The sequence below is a fragment of the Corythoichthys intestinalis genome, chromosome 12, assembly GCF_030265065.1.
Source record: "Corythoichthys intestinalis isolate RoL2023-P3 chromosome 12, ASM3026506v1, whole genome shotgun sequence".
Lineage (NCBI taxonomy): Eukaryota > Metazoa > Chordata > Actinopteri > Syngnathiformes > Syngnathidae > Corythoichthys > Corythoichthys intestinalis.
Genome location: NC_080406.1, coordinates 46,920,930 through 46,943,632, shown reverse-complemented (window position 1 = coordinate 46,943,632; position 22,703 = coordinate 46,920,930). Strand labels below are relative to the sequence as shown.

The 22,703-nt window shown below is 39.2% G+C and overlaps 1 protein-coding gene across 6 annotated transcripts in view; it reads left to right on the top strand.

Annotated features, from left to right (window-relative positions):
- Positions 1–22,703, top strand: part of LOC130926717 (microtubule-associated protein 2-like) — a 120,045-nt gene that overhangs the window by 34,012 nt on the left and 63,330 nt on the right. The window contains exon 2 of one of the 6 annotated variants that reach the window (XM_057851817.1): positions 10,396–10,537. The exons of the other annotated variants lie outside the window; for them this stretch is intronic. The gene's annotated coding sequence lies outside the window, so the exon portion shown is untranslated. The remainder of the gene's footprint in view (positions 1–10,395; positions 10,538–22,703) is intronic. 6 annotated transcript variants of the gene reach the window in all.

The window sequence follows — 22,703 nt, the reverse complement described above, 5'->3', positions numbered from 1 at the left end:
TTGTTTTTTTTTTATGTTTATATAGCACAACTTCTCTTGGTACTCACTTCTGTTCGCTTGAGCAGTCAGGTTTTTGCACATTTAGCAACATTTTGCTTATTATATTTCCTGTGATTCTAAAGTTTGGCTGTAGTAATGCAGTATTATAAAATTTTGAATGCTAATATGTCGTCCGAACACTGTCATGAATTCCAGTTTAATTCCTTCTGAACATTTTTTGTGAGAACAAATTTAAAAAAAATGTTTGATGGACATTAGTAAAGCAGACACTTTTTTGTGTTGTGCTGAATAAGGTGTTTGGTACTTAAAACTAGCTTGTTTCAGCTGTTTTCTTGAAGTTTTATATTTATTTTTTTCATCAAGGTCCATAAATATAAACTTTAAGTAGTCTGCATAGCTACAAAGGGTGAATGATGAAGCATGCATTGAAGTGGTTTGGAGTTTCCAGGAATTCTGTTTTGTTTTGCATAGAATTCAAAACCTCATTTGCACAGCTCTTTGATTTAATGAGCAATGTTTCTCTTTTGGCATATGTACAAAATGTAAGGGCACTGGAAGTTTTTCATAGCAGATACGCTTTAATGACCAGACAAGTTGCGTTATACTGTAGACATATCGTATGCTTTAAGTTTAACTCTTTCAGTGTAAGTGCTGGTAAAAGGCTGGGAGGGGTGGCAGAGGATGAACATATGTTCATTTGCTGCCATCCCTCCCAATTCAAATGGATGAGATGTCTGTCGCAGTCAATGGCAGCCAATGAGTTAGTGATTTGAGGTTAGGCTAATAGAGTAAAATATCTTCGCCCAGGAGAAATTGGGACTAGATTGAGATTCTATTAGCATGCCATTGTGAAAACAGTTTTTAAAATTTTTTTTTTTATTTGTGGGGTTTTGTTTGTTTGTTTTATATAAGAATGAAAACATTGTCAAAACCAACACCATTTAAACGGACCAGTAAATAGAGCTAGCTCAATTCACGCTCACTACAAAATAATGTCTCCTTCTGGGTCTTAAAAGCTGAGTTAACTGTGACTGCATTACCGGAATTTTCAGACTATAAGGCGCACCTCACTATAGACCCCAATCACATGACGTCACAACTCCGCCCCCCTGACTGGAGCCGCCATACTGTCCGTCAGCTTGTCGTGTTTACACATTACCGCTACGTACATGCCTCCTATTGCGGCGTGTTTTTCTGCTCGTTAACATGAATCAAAATGGTGAAGGCATGTGTGACGGTTGGACTTAAAGTTCTACCGTATTCCGAGAGACCCGAAGAGGAGAGCGAGATGGACTGCTGCAATTCGACGAGAAAACTGGGCACCAAACGATCACCACAGACTATGTAGTAGTCATTTTATAGCTGGTAAGATGCATTTAATATATATTTAAAGGGTTTGGGGCTGACAACCACAATTAAGATCATTGCTAATCGCCGACAACATACAGTTTCAAATTCAAGATGTATATTTTTCATTATTTTTTAAATAATATTTAGCTGGTACCATGTGAAAGAAGCTGGCCTCGTCTACGGATCATCAGTTAAACAGGGGTGTCCAAACCTTTTGCAAAGGGGGGCAGATTTGGTGTGGTAAAAATCTGGGGGGCTACCTTGGCTGATTTACGTAGAACAATATATTTTAAAAAAAATTAGCAAGCCCTTCTGTGTGTCACATTTGCTTTATTATTATTTTTTAAATTAATAATTTCAACAATCTCGCCCTTGTGGCGTTCTCTTTCGACTCTCGGGCTCTTGCGAAATACTGCTGCTGTGAAATTAAACTAGCTTCAAGTTGTTATAATTTCTCGCTGCGTATCTTCCCTGTAATGTTGTCGTACATGTGAAGAAATAGTCCAATAACCACCTATACTTGAAGCGTCGGCCATCGCTGTCAACTTTTTTTTTTTTATTGATTGTCGCCATTTTAGAAAATTGGAAGTAAAGGGTCACATGGGGTAATGTTGCTTAGAGTGCTGCTCTTAAAGTTTTTCAAAGTTTCGTGAGAATAGGCTGAGTTTCTGTGGACAAGATAGTTGTAGACATCAGGGTAGCAGATGTCAGGCAGAGATGGCGAAGACAGCGGGTCGAAAAATATCGATTTAGGCATCAAATATGGATCGACCGAAGCTTTTCCACATAACGCCTTTTATGCAACACATTCAATGAGTTTACAGTGTCTGAAAGCACCGGGGCTTCCATGAATTGCACTATAAATTGCACGATAAATTGAGACCATTGAGAATACGGACAAATAATGACGGACAATATGGCGGCACAATACAGCGACACGTCATTGTGTGACGTTGGTGATTGGGGTCTATAAGCCGCCAACCACCAAATTTGACACGAAAACAGCATTTGTTTATAGATAAGCCGCACTGGAATATAAGCCGCAACTGTCCTCACTCTACCATGGGATATTTACACCAAAAGATACAGTATTAACCGGTAACACTTTATTTGACAGCAGCATCATAAGACTGTCTGTCATAAGACCAAATGAACCCCATGAACTTCATTGCTTCAAGAACCTTCATTTGGCCATCACTGCTCCCTTGGGGGAGAAAGTCTACCTTTGCTGCAACCTGCTATCATCACTGTTGTCATCCAACATGCTTTCTAGCATGCTTTACAGCGCTACAGATGTAAATTACAATCAAAATTAATGTTCAGTGCTAACTATTTCTTCAGTTACTGTTCTAGTTGGTTCATTAATTACTAGTTATGGTGTTTGGTAACACTTTATTTAACAGTGGAGCCATAAGACTATCATAAGACCATGACTATGACATCACACGGCCATGAGCATCAATGAATGCTTATGACAGATGTCATTTTGTGTCATGTGGCAAATTATCTCACTTTTGAAAGAATGAAATAAATGGAGATAGTGACATAATTTGCCGGATGACACTAAATGACAACCGTTATAAGCATTCATTAATGCCCATGATTGTGTCATGTCATAATTATGAAGGTCTTATGGCAGTCTTATGACGCTGCTGTCAAATAAAGTGTTACTTATTAACCCAAATAAATCAACAAATAAGCCGCACTGGAATATAAGCCGCAGGATTCAAAATGAGGGGAAAAACGTAGCGGCGCATAGTCCAAAAATTACGTTTTTTTTCTTTATCAATCACGACTTCAAGATTATCCACCATTTGCGGCTCATTGTGGGCAGAAGATTTGTAAATGATTATTAAACTAAAAACATTTCTCATATGAACTGCTCCTTATTTGAATGACACGTGATTTCTTCAATTCAGGTATTATTTTAACATGTTTTCACATGCCTGCAAAGAAAACAATTGCACGACTTAAAGTTGTTCTGACGATCATTTTCTCTAATCTTTTTTGAATATTTTTTTTCTATGAGTTAACCCATTACAATCCCATTTCCATCAATCGGGAAATCAGATGTAGTTTTGTCCAACTATACTACAATAAACAATTTGCTACATGAATCAATCATGTACATGACCTGTTAGTTTACCCTTTGAAGCACAACAACACACAAGCCTGCGTACACCAGTACACTTTGCTGATTGTATTGAAAATGACAGGTGGCTGCTGGATGCGAAGTCCCAAGAGATAAACAGAGAGCTTTGATTGCGTCCTTAACAGTGTGAATTTTGTGTGTGTATGTGTTAGAAAGCCTTCCCTCAAGATGATGTAGACAGCAAAGATGCTGGACAAAATAAAAGAAATAGTCTTTAGTATTATTACAAGACACTTGGAATTAATAAAGCTCACGTTCTGAATACATAGGTAATATTTTCAATCTGTCTATATTAAGAGTATTATCGATATTAAAGACTGTATATTCCAAACTGTAATTTCTTAGTACAAGCATCAATCTTGTAGAATTCTTTAGTATAACAAATTTATTACCTTAGGTGTTAATAACCAGGCTATGCCAATGATGCAGTCCCAGAGTAATCACATAATTATGTAAGATTTTTTATTTACGCATTGCGTCATTATTTGTGTCATAGACTTCATAATGTATTGACGTGACACATTCCCCAGTCACTGCGTCACGCCTTCCCTAAGGGGGCCGTCCCACACTCTGCTTCATTTTTTAGAAGTCGGTCACATGCAGCGATCTAATGCTGGATTTAGGTTGAAATACAGTGTTACCTCGACATACGAAGTTAATTCGTTCCAGGACCTTGCTTGTAAGTCGAAATGGTCGTATGTCGAGCAGGATTTTCCCATAGGAATATATTATAATTCCATTAATTCGTTCCACAGCCCAAAAACCTAAACTAAATCCTTAATAAATACTGCTGGTACTATTACAAATGGCAATTAAACATAGCAAAACAAATAAGTTATTAATAAAAATCGGAAAAATATAATAATAATAATAATAATCAATAATGATTCCTGTAAATAATGTAACGAATCGGACGTGTGTGTCTGACGTCATAGTGAGATAGGTCGGTGCGGTAGAGATAATACTTACGTTTTCTTGAGAGCACAGTCAACTGCGGAGGACAATGGGCATTTTGTGTTGGATAAGTTCTTAAATACATGATAAAAATGTGACGAAGCCGGCGATTTCCTTGGCGATGTTACCACAAAAATAATTGTCATCTTAACTTATAAAGACTGGCAAACGGTGGTCGGAAGAGGACCGTGGAGCTGTATTGTTGAGCCAGTTCACGGATGCGCACCCCACGCTCATACAGTAGTTTTCTATAATTTACATCTTCATTTCAAAGGTAAGCATCACTTTTTTCCTAGTTTCACCAACTGTACTAACTTTTTTGAAACCTGTGTTGATTTGTCACGCAAGAAAATCCACCATGCTGTCATGTCGTCATATTTCGAGCATGTCGCCGGATGTAGAAACAAATGGCGAGTCGAATTTTACGTCGGATGTCGAAAAGATCGTGTGTCGAAGCGATTGTATGTCGAGGTACTGTACCGCTGTAGTATGAAAGCTGTACTGCATACAAACAGGAACGATTATCTCAGGAGCGATTTCTTTGAGGATTCAAGGTAATTATTATATTTTTCGTACTATGCATGCATTTTGAAACGTTGTGAAAAAAATCAATGGGAGCAATTAACCGCTACAGAATTAGTATTATACTTCACACACATTATATTTACGTAAAATAACTGCCTGTTTTTTTTGTTGCTTTTAACCAAGAATCGAGACTGTTTTACGTCAATATCTATAAAGAATTCAGGGATCTAAGCATTTATTCATAAGAATTTTCAACGCAAAAAGCTCTCTGTTGTACTAAGGGGGACTTAAAGTCTAGCAGGTCATTTGACGTATTTACATAAAATAAATGCTAACTGCCCGTTTTTTTTTTTTTTTTCTAACCAAGAATCGAGACTGTTTTATATCCATATCTATAAACAATTCAGGGATTTAGGCATTTATTCACAAGAATTTTCAACGGAAAAAGCTTTGTCTGTGTTTCCACTTGTTAAGTTTTGACGGCGATAAGCCCCCTATGAATTGGCCCCACGCCCTGTGTCCCGTCAATACATTATGAAGTCTATGATTGTATGTTTTGACTCACTCACTGACTCACTTTTTGCCCAAGGGAGGTATTGGAAGAAATAATGCAGACAAATACAGTTCTTTACTGTGTATGTATTGTATGCATTGCAAGCAGGCGACAAAAGTATCCCGTGGCGACCTTGACAATGTCTGAATTGAAATTAATTATTTTTTTTAAAGCACTTCAAATAGATTTCAAGATGAATGCAGTGAAATTGCATGGCAGTGTTTCTGTGAGATTACTGCTTCCCTTTGGCATGGCTGCAGCATATTTTTTCTTGCCTCTCCTATAGAACTTCTACCTCTTTTGTTTAGCATGGTTAAAGGGCATTGTCAGTCTTCGAACAAAAACAGTGGTGGTGCTGCTGAGTCACAGTTTATTTACTACGAACTATAAACGGAAGTCTTGTGTGGTTACCTGTACAGTTTATTTTGTTTTTAATAAACATAACCACATTTATAGAAGGTTGAACAATTGTTATAATACAACCTAAATTATTTTAACTGTTCATCAATTCCAGTAAAAAGGCTAGTAGCAGACAACAAGACTCAGAATACCCCTCACTGTTTATCACATTGTTTTTCCACAATTTAAATGATTCATCATTGTGTTATAATAATTTTCAATGATTCATTTGTCTATCCAAACAACTGAATTCCCGTTGCAGCTAGCTCTTACAGACGGGGAATGTCTAGTTTGTCATTCAAACCTAGTGCCTTAAACCACATTTAGACTATTATTGGCTGAAAACCGATAGTTTTTCTTTCTTTTTTTCTTTTTTCTCTTTTCTTTTTTTTTTTTTTTTTGCACTTCTCCTGGTCAAAAAACTTCGTGTTGCAGGAAAAAAAGTAAGTTTCCAAATCCTGCTGCTCTCGTCTCACTTAAATATGGCTCACTTGCCAGATGAAAGTGTAGCGCGAGATAGGAGCGAGGACTTGTTGAAAAACAGAAAATTCTCTCCGCTGTGTGCGCTTGAACCTTACCCGAAGGAAGAAAACTTGTAGCTGCTGCTTCAAAAATAGCTGTTTGAAAAGCTTAAATTACCTGTTCAGACAGACTGAGAGAAGATGTAAAAGAACCACAGCCTCAAGCACTTCACACGTTCACAGTGAGCTGTAGTTAAGGGGATTTTGTGTACCCGTCAAGCGATTGAAGTCTTAATGCTGAATTAACCTAGTCCTTCCCTGACTTTTGGTGGGTATTTATGGTGGAAGCGTGACAGGGGTGTGCATATATATCCATCATCACTCATCACTGTCCAACCTACGAAGGCTGATTTCAATGTTACTGTCTGAAATATCAACAGTGCCTACACCATATACAAGTAGTCCCCGGGTTACGACGTACTCGACTTACGCGATTTCGACTTAACGACGCAGAAGTCTCGTCTGCCATTTTGTCTCCAGTCATTTTTGTTGTTGTTGTTTTTTTTTTAGTCGCATAAACAGCACCTCATTGTACCTCACAGTATCTTATTTTTTGCATGACTTTATTAATATGGCATGTTTTGTCCACAATAAACGGAAGTTGTTCAGCTTTACAGACAGTAAACAATGCAATATGAACCTTTTTACGTCCTTAACTTTTGACATTTTGTAAAGCTGTAACACACATGTGTACACTTATGTTCAAAACGACCTGCATTTTAAAAATAAAACACTTGACACAGAACAGTTGGTGTTCAAATGTCCATCTAGTTGCATCAGTATGTGAATATAGTCGAACAAAAGTCCGCTAGCTTATATGCTATGAATAATAACGATTTTACAATTCTCATAGCAAATCGCTCACATGTAACTCCACCAATTGTAGCTGTAAACTTTATTAAAAATGCGTGTACAAACATATATTAGCTGAAACAACTTACAGCCTTATGTCTGCCAAACCAGAGCGCAGCTATCCTTTATCCATATCAGATGTCTTAGTCTGCGTCTCAGTCATACAAGGCGACAGTCCAGCCAGACCCAACGCTGCCACTAGAGGGCAGTGTATCCACCATCATTAAATAAAATACAATACTTTTGGACTTTTTGGATAGTTATTTTGAGATTTACTTAAAGGGTTGATTCCGATTTACGCGGAAATTTGGGTTACGTCCCCAGCCTAGGAACGGAACTTGTTTGTAACCAGGGGACGACCCGTATTGTGCCAATATTTTGTGGGGAAACGGGTTCATATCATATGATTTTGATGCAATAGCAACAACTTGGAACTTAATAATATAACTAGAAAACTCAATTTCTGGGAGAATTGGGTGGGGATGCTTTGTTCTCCCATGGGTCACTTTTTGTAGATTTTTGGTCACTTTCTCTTAATTTTAGGGCATTTTTGGGTCACTTCCTTGTTAACTCATTGGCTGCCGTTGATGACACTAGATGTCGAATCCATTTTGACTGGGACTCCCAGTCAAAATGGATTGGGTGTCTCGTGCCTTCAATGGCACTGAAAGATGAGAATTCACAGCCAATCCTCTCAGTTTAATTGAATAGGTTGTCCACCATTGTTAATAGTGGACAATGAGTTAATTTTCTTACTCGACTTTGGGTCGCTCCCTGCACTTTTTGGGACATTCTGGCGTCACTTCCCGTACAATAATCTCCTGTTGATTTTAAGTCCTTTCTGGCTTACTTGCTGTAGATTTTTAGTGTTTCAGTTCCTTTTCCGTTGATGTTTGTTTTTTTTTTGTTCCAGTTGGAAATTAATGGGGCCATTGAAAATAAATGGGGATGTTTTTAGATACCGTATGTTTCTGGTTCTGTTCTGTGTGCCTTATTTATATATATACAGTGCCTTGCAAAAGTATTCGGCCCCCTTGAATCTTGCAACCTTTCGCCACATTTCAGGCTTCAAACATAAAGATATGAAATTTATTTTTTTTGTCAAGAATCAACAACAAGTGGGACACAATCGTGAAGTGGAACAACATTTATTGGATAATTTAAACTTTTTAACAGATAAAAAACTGAAAAGTGGGGCGTGCAATATTATTCGGCCCCTTTACTTTCAGTGCAGCAAACTCACTCCAGAAGTTCAGTGAGGATCTCTGAATGATCCAATGTTGTCCTAAATGACCGATGGTGATAAATAGAATCCACCTGTGTGTAATAAAGTCTCCGTATAAATGCACCTGCTCTGTGATAGTCTCAGGGTTCTGTTTAAAGTGCAGAGAGCATTATGAAAACCAAGGAACACACCAGGCAGGTCCGAGATACTGTTGTGGAGAGGTTTAAAGCTGGATTTGGGTACAAAAAGATTTCCCAAGCTTTAAACATGTCAAGGAGCACTGTGCAAGCCATCATATTGAAATGGAAGGAGCATCAGACGACTGCAAATCTACCAAGACCCGGCCGTCCTTCCAAACTTTCTTCTCAAACAAGGAGAAAACTGATCAGAGATGCAGCCAAGAGGCCCATGATCACTCTGGATGAACTGCAGAGATCTACAGCTGAGGTGGGAGAGTCTGTCCATAGGACAACAATCAGTCGTACACTGCACAAATCTGGCCTTTATGGAAGAGTGGCAAGAAGAAAGCCATTTCTCAAAGATATCCATAAAAAGTCTCTTAAAGTTTGCCACAAGCCACCTGGGAGACACACCAAACATGTGGAAGAAGGTGCTCTGGTCATGAGGAACCAAAATTGAACTTTTTGGCCACAATGCAAAACGATATGTTTGGCGTAAAAGCAACACAGCTCATCACCCTGAACACACCATCCCCACTGTCAAACATGGTGGTGGCAGCATCATGGTTTGGGCCTGCTTTTCCTCAGCAGGGACAGGGAAGATGGTTAAAATTGACGGGAAGATGGATGCAGCCAAATACATGAACATTCTGGAAGAAAACCTGTTGGCATCTGCACAAGACCTGAGACTGGGACGGAGATTTATCTTCCAACGGGACAATGATCCAAAACATAAAGCCAAATCTACAATGGAATGGTTCAAAAATAAACGTATCCAGGTGTTAGAATGGCCAAGTCAAAGTCCAGACCTGAATCCAATCGAGAATCTGTGGAAAGAGCTGAAGACTGCTGTTCACAAACACTCTCCATCCAACCTCACTGAGCTCGAGCTGTTGTGCAAGGACGAATGGGCAAGAATGTCAGTCTCTCGATGTGCAAAACTGATAGAAACATACCCCAAGCGACTTGCAGCTGTAATTGGAGCAAAAGGTGGCGCTACAAAGTATTAACGCAAGGGGGCCGAATAATATTGCACGCCCCACTTTTCAGTTTTTTATTTGTTAAAAAAGGTTAAATTATCCAATACATTTTGTTCCACTTCACGATTGTGTCCCACTTGTTGTTGATTCTTGACAAAAAATTAAAATTTTATATCTTTATGTTTGAAGCCTGAAATGTGGCGAAAGGTTGCAAGGTTCAAGGGGGCCGAATACTTTTGCAAGGCACTGTATATATATATATATATATATATATATATATATAAAACATTGCGTTTTTGATGCGACCATAAACTTTAATCGAAACTGAAAGAGGGACTGTCTCTTGAACTTTTGGACTGTTTCAAAGTTGGAAGGATGAGAATCGGTCAAAGTGTGTGGGCTGGATGGGAAAATATTACGAATATTACATGTGGGGAGATTTTCTTTTTGTCGCTGATTGTTTAACAGAGCACAAGCTCAGTTTCCATAAAATTGACAGTCAAATGTTTATTGTAAATAATAAACCAGGTTGATTTCATCCAGTTCTTTTGTAATCTTTAACACAAAATGACCTTAAATGATCATTTTGTACTGACACAGGTGCGTGACAGAAGTTATTCTGTTTATTTGGAAATAAACAGCTGGAAATTCAAAAGAATATGAACTATTTAGCTATTATTTTTCTCTTTTTAAAATAATTTCTAGATTCCTCGAAGAAACTGTGTGACAGTCTTCAACTCAATCGTCAAAAGAAGGAGGACATCCTTTTTTTATTTTTATTTTTTAAAAGTTTTTTAAAATTATTTTTAGAGGTCAATTCACTGCCAATCCCACACCTGAGAATCAGGTAAATACACTTACTCTTGTTATAAATGATTGTAATATTTTAACTCCTTTGGTAGAGTATAATTTCATTTTACGTTTATAAAAATAAATAATTTATGATTGATTGATTTGATTGATTGACTGATTGATTGTAGAGAAAAAACTTTACATAAACTGTAAACTGTAAACTGTACATTTTGTTTAATTAAGCTAGTGGTTGAATATCTCCGACTAGCTCTGATTGGTTTTGTTATTGTAATTGGGGATATGTGGTTTGTTGTCCCATAGCTTTGTTGGCACACTTGCTATAATTTGATCACCATCCGCCAGTGTTGCAGAGTATCAGTTTCGAAATTCTCATAATTGTGCCCAGGGTAAAAAAAAAATCTACATTGTTTTTACTGTATAATCACACGTCTCTTTGAGGCAAGAGGGGGAAAAAAAGCAATTTTTTGAGTGAATCATAACAATGTAAGGTTTTTACTAAGCTTTTTTAATTGACTTTTACACAGGGGGGATAGTGGGCCAGAACGGTCCGGAACGCTGTTCGGGTATAAAATTCTGGTGCGGAACGGTGCTTTGATCCTGAAAATATGACGGCAACTGTCAAACCTCCATGTTAGAAAAAAAACAAACAAAAAAACTGCCACACATGCATGTCCAAAAAGAAAACAAATTACTAACAGATTTACATGCACAGTTGTTAACAAGAAGCCAAGTGCTTCTGTAGCGTTATCCGTTTCCACCGGTATTTATTATTTATTTATTCCACTGAGTTCCACGGAGTTCTCCCAGCGTGTGTATCCGAGTCCGATGAGACAGTCGACTCGCGTTGATGTGGGCATGCGCTAAGCATACCACCCTGCCTGGACTCCGGTTGTCCATTTAATTGGCTGAAATACTGACATGATGAGCATGGATCGTTAGCTCTGATTGGTTGAAATGCATGTTTCTGGGACAACAAGAAAAGGAAAAAAAGAATGGCTTGTTGAATAAATGCGACATTAAAGGGCAATGCAACGGAAAATTAATCAGATCTTTAAGAAAAAGGAAATAGGCTTATTTTATTCTATTTTATTTGCTCTGATGTTCTTCCAACAGAAAAAATAAAATTTGAAAGCTTTAAGTGGTCTTTATTGTCACGTATTAATGTTTCTGCCATTAATGTTTCATCTTCTTGCATGTGTAATATTTCAGCTAGTAATGTTCACGTATTAATGTTTCTGCCATTAATGTTTCATCTTCTTGCATGTGTAATATTTCAGCTAGAAATGTTTCATCATATTGCTTCACACTCATGCATCACAAAGCCCTTTATTATGTCGCTTCACACTCATGCATCACAAAGTCCTTTATTATGTCATAAAGAATAACTGAGAACACTATATAAGCCTCGAGCAGACAACATCCAGTGTCAGGTCGTCAGCGATTAAACATAGGTCTGCATGTCAACTTGCCATTATCGCTTGACCTGATAGTTTTCCCTTGCCTGTCAACATCAATAAAATCCTGTGTCTGCGATACGCAACTGGGTCCTCCGTCTCGTACATGACATTTATAGATTAAAAAAAAAAAGTAAACATTTTTTTAGATTCTGATTGATTTAGATTGTGGACAGGTGTCTTTTATGCCGATAATGAGTTGAAACAGGTGCCATTAATACTGGTAATGAGTGGAGCCTCGTTAGACCTCGTTAGAAGAAGTTAGACCTCTTTGACAGCCAGAAATCTTGCTTGTTTGTGGGTGACCAAATACTTATTTTCCACTCTAATTTGGAAATAAATTCTTTAAAAATCAAACAATGTTATTTTGTGGGTTTTTCCCACATTCTGTCTCTCATGGTTGAGGTTTACCCATGTTGAAAATTACAGGCCTCTCTAATCTTTTCAAGTAAGAGAACTTGCACAATTGGTGGTTGACTAAATACTTATTTGCCCCACTGTAATTTGTGTATATTTTCTCTAATTTGTATGGTAAATGATAGATTAAGCATTACTACTACATTGCTACCTCCTCCCGTGGTAAAACAAATATAACTAAAGTGACATTGAACAATTAACGCTTTAAACATTTTTTACTGCAATGAGGTCCATAAATGCTTGTCTCAAATGTGATAATAAAATATAATATAAATTTAGTCAGGTGCTACAGTAAATAATAAAAATCTAAAATTGGGGAGAAGCAGGTAAACCTCTGATCTCTACATTTCTCACAGTTTAGTTAATGTTAACAGTAGAAAATATATACACGAGGACACTTCTCTTTTATCAGCTTCCTTCTTGAGTTTTGCAGGTTAGCAAATGCACACAGTTTAATGTTATGCAAGCTCTGATACAGGTCGGACTTTCAGTAGCAAAATTAGTGGTGTTTCCCCCACCTCCACAACATTGACATCTTTTTACATTACTTACAGTGGCTGCTGGCTGAAAAAAACCTCCAAATATCCCTCCTCTTCGAAGGGGGCGGAGGAGGTGGCATGTTGTCGACATTGTATTTCTGTCGGGGCTGTGAGTGCATGTGTGTGTGTGTGGGGGGGGGCGTCAAGTCATCAACCAATCAAACTTGTGTTTCAGGGAAAATATGGACTGGCACATTCAGCAAGTAAAAAGGGGTAAATGAACATAATGAAAATAATTCACTTAAAAACGGTAGAGTCAATTGTATCCTTACAACATATGGGAAGACAATCTCAATTACCTTTATAACTGAAGTCATTATATAATGCAAATAAGGTTGCTTAAAAGTTGGTGGGGACAATTTGAGCATCCTGAAAAGTTGGTAGTGTCATGTTCCTACCGTCCCTTTTCAAACCTACGCCCTTGTGCAGTGCCTAATGCATGTGTAAAACATGTTGTGTTTTATTGTGTGCTATTGGTACCTGCCAAAAGCAGTTTTCTTTACATTTCTGTGGTTTTAGGAGGTTTGACCCCCCCCTCCACCCACCAAATAAAAGAAAAAAATTGTGGCTCCGTGGCAACCTTTATGTTAGGGAGTTCCAGCAAGAAACTATAGCACTTTCACCCTTCCTTTTACACAATAGGTTTATAGTTATGTAAGGGTTACCATTCAAAAGTATGAGAACAAACCTAGTTTTTATTCAGATTTTCAAGCTAACCAGTGGAATGTTAGCTTAGCTTTTAGCCCACCCAAAAAGAGGTGGGAGTTTGTTGTCACAATTTGGATGGGGTTGGTTTTCAGGGCATCAACATTTCAAAGGATTCTTAGGATATTTGTTGTGTTATGTTGAAGCAATATTGTAAATCTGCTCTAATTTTATAGTAACGTTATAGTGTATTCTTTGTAACGTTCCATGTTTATTAAGATTATTATTTAGAAATAACTTAAATTTTATTCTCAAGTTGTCATCATTTAAAAAAAAAAAAAAAAAAAAAAATCTGAATTAGAATTAACAACCAACCCCATAATGTGTCAATTTGTCAGGCTGTCTTTGTTCGATAATACATCACTTGAAAAAATAGATTTCAGTAAACAAAAAGAATATCAAATATAAAATGTATTGATTGCAAGATATTCTTGAGTGAAATATGTGACAAATTAACCCCCCCCCCTTCGCTAATACAATTTTACCTGTAAAAATGTATATACAATAATATGCTATGTACCTGTCACATTGATGAAAAGAAAAACTTTCTATTGAAATAAAAGAGCAATATAATGAGTGCAAAAGAAAAAGAAGGCAAGAAAGAGGATGTCTGTTACCTCCATAAAAGAAATGGTCATGTGGGTGGATGCACATGTGAGTGCAGGCTGCTAGGAGCTGAGTGGGTAGTGGGTATTGAGTGGGAAGAGAAGAGCCGCTTCAGTGAGACGATCAACACCAAGGTCCGCTGAAAGGCAGTCACGCATTTATGAGCTCTCATTGTTTCCTGCACAAATTTCCTGGTAGTGAGATTGGCGATGGGGGTTGGATAAGGGGCTTTTTATTCGTGGTTTCTGGAGTCTATTTAATATTTGGTGTCGTGGGCGGGTGCTGTTTTCGTTTTGAGTTAACCATTTATGGGGCACATGAGCATTCACAGCCAGTCCTCCCAGTTTAAATGAATTGGACTTCTATCCTTGTCAATGGCATGTAGTGAGTTAAATAAAATGGAATTACCGTATTTTTCTGATGATACGTCATACCTGAGTATAAGTTGCACCAGCCAAAAAATGCGCGCTGAAAAGGAAAAAAAAACATATATAAGTCGCACCGGAGTATAAGTCACATTTTTTGAGGGAAATGTATTTGTTCTTGGTGCTGGATTCTATCAGATATGTCATCATAAAAGGCAATTTAAAATACAATAGAGAACAACAGGCTGAATAGGTGTACGGTATGCTAACATTACATGACGCTAGAAGTTAGATCGTGATATTCAATAAACATTTATATCTTTTATATTTGCGTGTCTATTCTAACAGGCGGATAGTGGATTTGACATTTATTTTAATCTCCTCGAGTTGGCAGAAAAAAAAACCCACACGTTTTCTCAATGTTTAAATAGTCTAAATATTTTTATGATCATTAAAAAATGCATTTACTCATCAAAATAACGCTGAAAAAGTTTATTAGATATATTTCTCGTATGAGACCAAAGCGCCTCTTTTGTTTACATTCAGCGAAGCCGATACTGGTTTCCATATAGCAACTTCAACAATCAATTTGAATCCTTTCCATATCCCACTCCTGCTGCAGTTGTTTGCTTTTCAATTTCCCTGTCTTTCGTTTGTTTTTCACTCCTATAGCTGCTCCATATCGAAAACGAAATACCAGGATGCTTGGGGAGGGCGGTGAAGATTGAAAAGTAAGCGGGGCCACTCCGTTCACGTGCGCAGGCATGCACAGCGCCTTCCCTGTTTTATCCAAATTATTTATTTTATTGAACATTCATACATCGTTTTACTGTAAATATATGAATATACATTCACCGCCCACTTTATTAGGTACACCTGTCCAACTGCTCGTTAACACTTAATTTCTAATCAGCCAATCACATGGCGGCAACTCAGTGCATTTAGGCATGTAGACATGGTTTAAGACAATCTCCTGCAGTTCAAACCGAGCATTGGTATGGGGAAGAAAGGTGATTTGAGTGACTTGCACCAGCATGGTTGTTGGTGCCAGAAGGGCTGGTCTGAGTATTTCCGAAACTGCTGATCTACTGGGATTTTCACGCACAACCATCTTTAGGGTTTACAGAGAATGGTCCGAAAAATAAAAAATATCCAGTGACCGGCGGTTCTGTGGGCGGAAATGCCTTGTTGATGCCAGAGGTCAGAGGAGAATGTCCAGACTGGTTCGAGCTGATAGAAAGGCAAGAGTGACTCAAATAACCACCCGTTACAACCAAGGTAGGCAGAAGAGCATCTCTGAATGCACAGTACGTCGAACTTTGAGGCAGACGGGCTACAGTAGCAGAAGACCACGCTGGGTGCCACTCCTTTTAGCTAAGAACAGGAAACTGAGGCTACAATTTGCACCTGCTCATCGAAATTGGACAATAGAAGATTGGAAAAACGTTGTCTGGTCTGATGAGTCTCAATTTCTGCTGCTACATTCGGATGGTAGGGTGAGATTTTGCCGTCAACAACATGAAAGCATGGATCTATCCTGCCTTGTATCAACGGTTCAGACCGGTGGTGGTCGTGTAATGGTGTGGGGAATATTTTCTTGGCACTCTTTGGCCCCCTTGGTACCAATTGAGCATCGTTGGAACGCCACAGCCTACCTGAGTATTGTTGCTGACCATGTCCATCCCTTTGTGACCACAATGTACCCAACTTCTGATGGCTAATTTCAGCAGGATAATGCGCCACGTCGTAAAGCTGGAATCATCTCAGACTGGTTTCTTGAACATGATAATGAGTTCACTGTACTCAAATGGCCTCCACAGTCACCAGATCTCAATCCAATAGAGCATCTTTGGGATGTGGTGGAACGGGAGATTCTCATCATGGATGTGCAGCCGACAAATCTGCACCAACTGTGTGATGCCATCACGTCAATATGGACCAAACTCTCTGAGGAAGGCTTCCAGCACCTTGTTAAATCTATGCCACGAAGAATTGAGGATTGAGTTCTGAAGGAAAAAGGGGGTCCAACCCGTTACTAGCATGGTGTACGTAATAAAGTGGCCGGTGAGTGTATATTTCTTTCAAAAACATGAGAGAGAGAGAAGTCGGCCCGACCTACCCGTAAATAATCACACATAAGTCGTTCCAGAGTATAAGACGCAGCCTCTGCCAAACTATGAAAAAAACTAAAAAAAAATGTATAGTCCGAAAAATACGGTAAACCAAATAAATAAAATCAATGTTTGAGGTTTAATGGAACCATAACCAGATTGTACAGTGGTACCTTGACATACGATCGCATCGACATACAGTGGTACCTCTACGTGCGGAGTTAATTCGTTCCAGGACCTTGTTTGTATGTCGAAATGATTGTATGTCGAGCAGGATTTTCGCATAAGAATACATTATAATTCCATTAATTCGTTCCACAGCCCAAAACCTACACTAAATCTTCAATAAATACTCCTGTTACTATTGCAAATAACAATTACAAAGAGCAAAACAAATAAATTATGAATAAAAATCATAATAATAATAATATAATAATAGTAATATTAATAATAGTAATAATACCTGTAATAATGTAATAAATCAAGTTCTAATGTGGCGGACTTTTTTTGCTGTACCTGAACGCACCGTGAGGCTGACGTGACGCTGAGCAAGAGAGCGCAGTTCTATTTTACTTTGTGTTTTGATGCTGGCATCAGTGTTGCACAAGTTGATGGAATAAATAATTAGAAACCTGACGAAGCTGGCGATTTGTTTGGCGATGTTACCACGCTAAGAATTGTCACCTTAACTTATAAAGACTGGCGAACGGAGGAGGACTGCCGGCCGAGATCGACATTCTGCGGCCCTATTGTCGACCCAGTTGCTCTCATTTACATCTTCATTTCAATGGTAAGTGTCACCTTTTGTTTTTTTCTCCACCTGCACTAACCTTTTTGGATCCATTGTTGATTTCTCCCTGTGCGTCCGTCTTCCGGCGAAACAAAGAAACTGCAGTGTTGTCAAAAATCGTCGTATTTAGATCATGTCGTCGGCTGTAGAAACAAATGGCGAGTCAAATTTTACGTTGGATGTTGAAAAGATAGTGTGTCAAAGCGATCGTTTGTCGAGGTACCACTGTACGATCCTTTCGACATCCGTCATAAAATTTCACTCGTGATATGTCTCGACATGACGACATGCTCAAAATACGACAATTTATGACAGCATCGCAATTTCAATTTTATGGACGCACGGCAGATTTTCTTGTAAGAGAAATCAACATAGCTCCCAAGAAGGTGAATGCAGGTGGTGAAAAAAAGGAAAAAGGTAACGCTTAGCATTTAAATTAAATTGGAAATGATAGTAAAATATGAGCGTGCTGTGCGCGTCAGTGAACTGGCTCGACAATACGGCCGAAATATGTTTACGATCTCGATGGTCCTCCTTCGACCTCCGTTCGCCAGACTTTATTACTTAAGGTGACAATTATTATTGTTGTAACACTGGCAAGGAAGTTGTCAGGTTTTTAATAATTTATTTTAGAACTTGTGAAATACAACACGGCCAACAACAACAGAACATGAAAAGTGAAAATAAAAACACTTCTCTCTTTCTGTTGTCAGTCAAACAGTGTGTTCAGGAACACCATGCAAAACACAAACGCCACATTAGAACCTGATTTGTTACATAATAATTCCCCCACCGGCCCTCCGCCCCTGTCACGCCAGTGAGTGAAAGCAGGGCCAATGTTTATTCTTGAGTGTCCTTTTATCCTTGTAGCCTCCCTTTTGCTTTTTTTTTTTTTTGTCTCCTCGGACAAAACTTTTCATGTCTTTTGTTGCTCTGCCATCTTTCTGTCTTTATATCAAATGGGAAAAGGGGGAAGTGACATATGCCATAAAGCCCTCACACCACTTGTAGTTTTTTTGTGTGGCAGTGTTCCTACCACTCTCCTCAAAGGTAATTAGTGCCGGTGAAAGCGATACAGAACCCCTCAGGCCATAACAGAGGTGTCGTTCAACTAGTTGTCAGTCGACATGTCATCACAAATGTTATGATAATATTATATAAAGGTTGAAAAGTTCCCTAGTGTTGCTTTGATGTATTTTTTTTTAGCTTCGATGTATTTCTTAATGTATTAACAATGTCTTATAATTATAATTCATAATTATATTTATTAATTAAAAATATTTTAAAAAAACAAAAAAAGAATTAAGAACTGGCATCCACATACACTATGTGGACATTGCATTTTGGGTCATGTAGGCCACAGGGAGAGTTTTTTAAATAATTTTTTTTTAATATTACCAAAAATAGTCACTGTCCAAATAAAAGGGTAAAAAAATTATATGCAGTATATGCAATAAATCCGACCATTTCGACTTACAAACAAGGTCCTGGAACAAATTAACTTCGTATGTAGAGGTACCGCTGTACATTCTTTTTTTCTTCAAATAAGGCTTCTAAAATAACTACACCATAGTTCTTTAGCACTACCATGAAAAAAAGTTGGTAACAAGACATTATGTTATAATAGAGCTCCTGAACTCACTTCCTCTTATTTACCGTAGTTTTCGGACTATAAGCCGCTACTTTTTTTTCTTCGTTTTGAATCCTGCGGCTTATAGTCTAGTGTGGCTTATTTGTTGATTTATTTGGGTAAATTGTTAATGCTTCATTTGACAGCGGCATCATAAAACTGTCATAAGACAGATAATTATGACCTGACACTATCATGGGCATTACTGAATGCTTATGTCGTTAGGTGTCATCCAGCAAATTAAGTCACTAACTCCATTTATGTGCAGCTTGGATCTTTTGCATCCATTCAAAATTTGCCGGATGACACTAAATGACATGTGTTAGAAGCATTCATAATTGCTCATGACGGTATCATGTCATACTTATGATTGTCTAACGACAGTCTTATGGCACCACTGTCAAATAAAGTGTTGCCAAATACCATAACTAGCAATTAATTAAACAACTGGAACATTAACTGAAGAAACTGAAATAATAACAACAACAGTGTTGACAGTGGCAGCTGAGGTTGACTGTCTCCACCAAGGGAGCAGTGATGGCCAATTGAAGCTTCTTGAAGCAATAAAGCTTTGCAGCCAATTGGTTCAAAGCTTCATGGTGGCTCATTTGGTCTTATAACAATCATATGATGCCGCTGTCAAATAGTGTAACCGGTTAATAACTTTTGGTACAGTGAGGACAGTTGCGGCTTGTAGTCAACAAATGAACAAAGGCCGTTTTCGTGCCAAATTTGGTGGGTGGCGGCTTTTAGTCAGGTGCGCCTTATAATGCAAAAATTACAGTAATTGACAACAAGATGCCACATGTGGCAAAAATTAAGCACAACGATTGCTGGACCAAAGGAAGTTTGTATGCTAGTGTTCATGTGTTTAAATTGTGAAAGTAATCCGAAGAACCCAGAGGTACTCCACACAACAGGGTGCAAACCAAGACCCTAACTTCCATCACAACCATATAATTGGGATAAAGCAAATCTGGTAACATACCACTGTACTGCCCTGATAAGTTTGCACTCACTAATACACTGTGAATATGAAGCTGGAGCCAGTGGCTTTTTTTACTCAGAAACCATGGTGAAGTCATTTCTAAGACAGGACACCCGCTAGGCCTCTTAAGCTCACTTTAGCTGCCTTGACAGTGTTACCTTTTTGCAGTCAACATTTATTATAGCAGGTCGGTTGGGCCTTTATGTAAATGGTCCATTTGTCATATTTACTTGGATGATCGAGGTAGAAATATTATTATTAACATAAAAAGAGGCTGTGCATCCCTAAGCTCCTTTGCAGCTCTCTAGCTCCTGCAGTGAGGCGGCCCTGAGAGTAGAGCCCTGCAATGCAGCATCTGTGTGACGTGCACACACACGCGCACGCACGCGCACACACACACTGAGATGTTGGCATGTGAATGTGTTCAGAACGTAGGAGGGAGATAAAAAAAAAATGCAGCGAAAGCGGAGAGGAGGGGAAAGATGAAGGCTGATGGAAGCTGGGGGAGGAGTGTGTAGGTGGAAGGACAATACTAAGAGGCAGGTAAAGAGGTAGGAAGAAATAGCAGGTGGGAGGAAGACTCATGGGTGGAAAGAAAAAAAGCTAAGAAATTAGACTAATGACACATATCGAAGCCACTAAGAAAAACAGTGCCTTGTTGGCCTTGTCATTTGTTCACGTTAACAAAACAGACTGTGTACCAGACGTAGTTCAAGCTAACAATTTGGATTATGTGTGTGCGTGTGCATGCATTGTTTGAGAATTGCAATTAAGTCCTGTTAGGACGGTCTTAACTCTATCGACCAGAATAGTCATTCCTTATAGATTTTGTCTTGCCGGGGAATGTGATAGAATGACTCCCTTCCAACCCCTGTCAATTATTCTAAAGGTGCCCTTCATCAAAGTGGTGAACCTTCTGTGCTAATCTCTCCAGAAGGAGACTGAACGTTTAGTAGCATCTGTTAGACCAATCAGCAAATTTGCAATAATTTATCTTAATGGTGCTTAGCTTCGAAGAAGAACCTTAGCATTAGGAAGATGAGAAGAGACATCAGGCTTGCAAAATGTTATGGAAAAATACTTAGAGATCTGAGTAAAGAAATATAAGTTGATGGATCAAAAAGTGTGGCCAGAAACCAAATGATTTCGATATCTGAAGTGTGAAAATAGTACCCTTGTCCTTGTGCGTTATAAAAAAAGAATTCTCAAATGATAATGTTAACTTTGCAAAAATCCAAGGTAACAACGCTCAAATTAAATTGAAGAACCATATAGTTTGCTGCGGAGAACACTGTAAGGCACACCTCCAATATACTGTTAGTATTTACAATATTTAATACCTTATAGCGCCACAATATTACCATTTCGGTATACAATTGTGGCCTACGTGACCCTAATTATAATGCCCACACATATGTGGACATGGTCCATCCATCCATTCATCATCTACCGCTTAATCCAGGGTCAGGTTCCGGGGGCAGCAGCTTTAGCAGGGAAGCCCAGACTTCCCTCTCCCTATCCACTTCAACCAGCTCCTCCGGCAGGATCCCAAGGCGTTTCCAGGCTAGCCGAGAGTCATAGTGTCTCCAGCGTGTTCTGGGTCGTCCCTGGGGCCTCCCACCGGTGGGACATGCCTGGAATACCTCTCCAGGGAGGCATCCGAACCAGATGCCCGAGCCACCTCAACTGGCTCCTCTTCAAGGTGGAGGAGTAACGGCTCGACACAGAGTCCCTCCAAGCTTCTCACCCTCCAGGTGAGGGTAGGAACGTAGAACAACTGGTAAATGAAGAGCTTAGCATTTTGGTTCAGCTCCTTCTTCCCCACTACGGACCGGTGCAGAGCCCGCATCACCGCAGACACTGCACCGATCAGCCTGTCGATCTCCCGCATACCCTCACCCGTGAACAAGACCCCAAGATATTTGAACTCCTCCCTTGGGGCAAGATCTCATCCGAGACCCAGAGACGGCACTCCCCCCTTTTTTGACTAAGGACCGTGGTCTCGGATGTGGAGGTGCTGATCTTCATCACTCAGCTGTGAACAGCTCCAGTCGGAGTTTGAAGTCACAGCATGATCAAGCCAATAGCACCACATCATATGCAAAAAGCAGAGCCGAATGCTGAGGCCACCAAACTGGACACCCTCAACGCTTCGGCTGCACCTAGAAATTCTGTGCATAAGACTTATGAACAGTATCAGTGACAAACGGCAACCTTAACGGAGTCCAACCCTCACTAGGAACGGATTCGACTTACTGGCGGCAATGCGAAACAAACTCTGACACCGGTCATAAAGGGACCGAACAGCCCTTACCAAGGGGCTTGGTACCAGTAGTCCTGAAGCACCCTCCACAGGACTCCCGGAGGCACAAGGTCGAATGCCTTCCCCATATCCACAGAACAAATGTAAAGCGGTTGGGCGAACTCCCATGCACCCTCAAGGATCCTGCTGAGGGTGTAGAGCTGGTCCACTGCTCCACGGCGGGGATGGAAACCACACATCTCCTCCTGAATCCGAGATTCGACTTCCCGACCGACCCTCCTTTCCAGCACCACTGAATAGACTCTATAATTGGAACAAACTCTTTGTTCCCC